Source organism: Schistocerca serialis, unplaced genomic scaffold, assembly GCF_023864345.2.
Source record: "Schistocerca serialis cubense isolate TAMUIC-IGC-003099 unplaced genomic scaffold, iqSchSeri2.2 HiC_scaffold_1195, whole genome shotgun sequence".
NCBI classification, from domain to species: Eukaryota; Metazoa; Arthropoda; class Insecta; order Orthoptera; family Acrididae; genus Schistocerca; species Schistocerca serialis.
In genome coordinates, this window is record NW_026047398.1 from 630,001 (window position 1) to 635,000 (window position 5,000).

General features: G+C 47.2%; 1 pseudogene; it reads right to left on the reverse strand.

Annotated features, from left to right (window-relative positions):
• Nucleotides 1-3,557: 3,557 nt before the first annotated feature.
• LOC126434856 (large subunit ribosomal RNA) overlaps nucleotides 3,558-5,000 on the reverse strand; it is a 3,100-nt pseudogene continuing 1,657 nt past the window's right edge.

Sequence of the window (5,000 nt, forward strand, 5' to 3'; positions counted from 1 at the left end):
TCATTTCTTCCAGGTCTCCTCTTTGGCCTTAGCAATTTCCTTATTGTAGTTATTTTTCACTCTACTGTAGGTTTGTTTTGCTACTTCTATGTCTGGTTCATTATTATTTTTACGTGCTCGTTGCAGACTTCGTCGTGCTGAAATGGTGTCACGTCGCAGGTTAGTAAGTGTTGCATTCCACCATGGTACTGGATTTTGCACCTGTGTCCTCTTTCTCATTGATCGGCTACAGCTCTCGTGGATTGCTGCCTGTAGCCTTGTGATCATTTCATTAACGCCTACATTTTGGCTTTGTGGCCAGTGGGCTGTGGACCTGATGAGATGCTGGTCAAAGGTGGGCCACTTTGCGAAGCTTGTGTTGTAGGTGACAAGTTCCACAGTAGCTCTCGCTCTTTGAGGTGCAACGAATTCGTATGTTATGGCCCTGTGGTCACTTGACGTCCACTCTTCATGAACCATCCACTTGCACACCGCTTTGGCAGCTGGAGGTGTGCAGAGTGTGATGTCAATATTGCTCTCCCCATTTGGGCCAGAGAATGTAGTTAGCTCTGACCTCTCATTCATTATTATCAGCCCGTGTTGTGAAATGAAGTCTTCAAGCGTTCTACCTGCTGCATCCATCGTTGAGCTGTGCCAGATTGGTGAGTTCGCATTTGTGTCCATCCCTATAATAATTGGTTTTCCTGGGAGTTTGTCGAGGATAATCTCCAGTTGATGGAGAAAAAGGTCTATGGGTGATCCATATTGGCAATATATGCTGGCAATGTAGATCTCACCAAAGGCTCCATTTAGGTTGGCAGCAGCTATGTGCATGTTGCAGAAGTTTGTCATCTGCAAAGCTGTTACTGTCTGTGACTTAACTGCTATTGCTGCCTTGGGTGCTTCGCCTTTGGGGCTGTAGATCAGCTGGAAGTTTGGTGGGTACCCAAATACTTTGTTATTTACGCAGTAGGGTTCCTGGATCAATAGCACATCTATATTTTCTTCGCTGATTCGCTGTGCCAATTGATCTGGGACGATTTTTGCTCTTTGCCCATTTATTTGAAGGATCCTTATCGCATTTTCTTGTGTATCTGTCTGTGGTCTTCTTCCAGGTTGTACTTCTGCATTATTATTACATGCCATAGTCAATTGTGCTATGTATTATGGCCTTTATTCTATTGTATTCAGGGCAAGATTTCTCTGTCACTGCGTGGGTGTGTGCCTTCTTAGCCCGCTTACAGTTTGCACATTGGGCTGGTTGATCCTTCTTTGAGCACTCCTTGAAAGTATGTCCTGGTGCTGCACAGTGGCCACAAATTGTTTCTGAATTCTTGCACTTTGCTGCTGTGTGGCCATGACCTTGGCACTTGTAGCACCTGCTTATATTGCTGTAGTTTTGTACCCTGTGCGAATTGCAGTTTATGTAGACCCTACCATATTGTACTATTTTGCTCCAGAGTTTTGGTGAGACTTCCAGTACCATGTTTGCTTCCTCACGGTTTCTTGGGCCAGTCTTGAACAGCACTCTTACGCCATCCATAACGTCTTCCTGCGTCACATTCATCCTGGAGAGATTTCTCTCAAACAGTTCCATTTTGAGTTCATCTTCACTTGTATTTCTGTTTACATCAAAGATTATAATCTTTGGGGATCTTTTTTTTTTGATCAGAGACAGTGATGCCTGATTGTGAGATGTCTTCGCACTTCCTTATTTTCTCGACATCCTGATCATTAGGGACTTCAAGAACAATACCTTTGTCCTTTATTGACCTGCATTTGGAAATACGCACATCTTTCAGTGATGTTGCAACAAGGTTCTTTACTGTTTCTTCAAGTTCCTTCTCAGTTTTCTTGACTCCTTCTGCCGGTTTTATCATTAGGACTTTAGGCTGTTGCGGTTTCATCAGGTGCTGTTTGGGTGCTGAAGGTTTTGCAGCCGCCTTGTTGGCATAGCTCTCAACCAGTGGAGGTGTTCCTGTTTGGGGGGCCGTCACACATCGCAACTCTGTTTTAAGTTCAAGAACCTCCATCTCATACTTCTTCAGTATCTGTTCATACACTGAAAGTTTTCCTAGGATAAACTTCTTCTGGGCATTGTTTATTTTATTTACTTCATTAAACAAGAAGGCTTCCATCTCCTCTCTTATGTTTTCCATTGTCTGAAGGTCAGTACATGACGCTGAATTGTCCTTGTCACCAGGAACAACCGAGTTTCGTCCAAGTTGACTTGCAGCCCCTACAGTGTCCTTAGTAGGCCCCATTTTGGGGCGATCACTATGGAGAGCTCAGTTTTCTGTGGGCAAGTCTACCACTATCCCTGGATAACGAGCCTAGCAGGGCCTACACACGCGATCGTCAGTCAGGACTTAACCCTGCAGCACATTTCCCTAACCTAACACACTGATAATGAGCACACTAATAATACGCTAATAAGGAACCTATGAATTAATGTTAGAGAAAAACAAACAATAGCCTACAAGAATAATATTAAAACGGGCTGTGGACTTAAAGAACTGCTTGTAGCTCTCCTTTTCCTCACTTAAGTTTGCACTTCCTCACAATCTATGTGACACACATGTCTTTACTTATGCGAAGGTAATTCTTAACCTAACAAACAAGTAAGAGAGTAATGGCACACTTTGAAACAGAAACGTATACCCTAGTAGGATAATATATGCACCTTGCTGCAAATTTTCCTAACCTAACACACTAATAATGATCACACTAACAATACACTAATAATAACATATGGACATGATGTTAAAAGGAAAACAACGGCCTACAAGAATAGTATGAAAAATGACTGTTGTGAACTTGGAGAAATGCTTGTAGCTCTCCTTCTCACCCAAGTTTGCACTTGTTCGCAAGCTACGTGACACACGTCTTTACTTATTCGAAGATAATTCCTAACCTAACAGACAAGTAAGAGAGTAAGGGCACATTTTGAGGGAGAAACATATAACCTAGTTGTTTTCTGTCCTTGAAAGGATACGCGCATCCGCCTGTCACGCAACACACACAACTACCTTTATGGGACTAAATTTTCTAACCTAACACACAAATAATAAATTTATTGCCATCATATCAAGTAGCATACGAGTATAAAGCACCACAGAGTTTTAAAAGCTTGGGTGATCGCTTGGAGCTCTTCACTTTCTCACCTACATTTTGCGCTCTCTCGCAGGCTGTGCGGCACCCACGACTTTACTTCCGCAAGTGTAGTTCCTAACCTAACAAATAACTAGCTACACTGAAGACATATTATGAGACAGAGTGATACAACCTACAAGATTACAGTGGACACATCCAAAACAGAAGCAACAATATATACTGCACAAGCAGTATCTAATCTACTAGCCTAGCCTAGCCTAGCCTTTTCTCGTTGGGAATCGAAAAGGTAGCAGTCGGACAGGAAAACAGCGCACTTAGAATTTACCTGAGCCTTAGCATTTCAATGATAGGTGGCAATTTTCTGAGACGCGCAGGAAAATTGCCACCTATCATTGAAATGCTAAGGCTCAGGTAAATTCTAAGTGCGCTGTTTTCCTGTCTGACTGCTACCTTTTCGATTCCCAACGAGAAAAGGCTAGGCTAGGCTAGGCTAGTAGATTAGATACTGCTTGTGCAGTATATATTGTTGCTTCTGTTTTGGATGTGTCCACTGTAATCTTGTAGGTTGTATCACTCTGTCTCATAATATGTCTTCAGTGTAGCTAGTTATTTGTTAGCAGCGGGAATCTCGTTAATCCATTCATGCGCGTCACTAATTAGATGACGAGGCATTTGGCTACCTTAAGAGAGTCATAGTTACTCCCGCCGTTTACCCGCGCTTGCTTGAATTTCTTCACGTTGACATTCAGAGCACTGGGCAGAAATCACATTGCGTCAACACCCGCTAGGGCCATCGCAATGCTTTGTTTTAATTAGACAGTCGGATTCCCCCAGTCCGTGCCAGTTCTGAGTTGATCGTTGAATGGCGGCCGAAGAGAATCCGCGCACCCGCGCGCCCCCGGAGGAGCACGCTAAGGCGGACGCGGCCTCGCAGCAAGGAAGATCCGTGGGAGGCCAAGGCACGGGACCGAGCTCGGATCCTGCACGCAGGTTGAAGCACCGGGGCGCGAACGCCGCGCAGGCGCGCGCATCCTGCACCGCCGGCCAGCACGAGGCCAACCAACGGCGAGAGCAGACCACGCCCGCGCTAAACGCCCGCACTTACCGGCACCCCTACGGCACTCACCTCGCCCAGGCCCGGCACGTTAGCGCTGACCCACTTCCCGACCAAGCCCGACACGCCCCGATCCTCAGAGCCAATCCTTATCCCGAAGTTACGGATCCAATTTGCCGACTTCCCTTACCTACATTATTCTATCGACTAGAGGCTCTTCACCTTGGAGACCTGCTGCGGATATGGGTACGAACCGGCGCGACACCTCCACGTGGCCCTCTCCCGGATTTTCAAGGTCCGAGGGGAAGATCGGGACACCGCCGCAACTGCGGTGCTCTTCGCGTTCCAAACCCTATCTCCCTGCTAGAGGATTCCAGGGAACTCGAACGCTCATGCAGAAAAGAAAACTCTTCCCCGATCTCCCGACGGCGTCTCCGGGTCCTTTTGGGTTACCCCGACGAGCATCTCTAAAAGAGGGGCCCGACTTGTATCGGTTCCGCTGCCGGGTTCCGGAATAGGAACCGGATTCCCTTTCGCCCAACGGGGGCCAGCACAAAGTGCATCATGCTATGACGGCCCCCATCAACATCGGATTTCTCCTAGGGCTTAGGATCGACTGACTCGTGTGCAACGGCTGTTCACACGAAACCCTTCTCCGCGTCAGCCCTCCAGGGCCTCGCTGGAGTATTTGCTACTACCACCAAGATCTGCACCGACGGCGGCTCCAGGCAGGCTCACGCCCAGACCCTTCTGCGCCCACCGCCGCGACCCTCCTACTCGTCAGGGCTTCGCGGCCGGCCGCAAGGACCGGCCATGACTGCCAGACTGACGGCCGAGTATAGGCACGACGCTT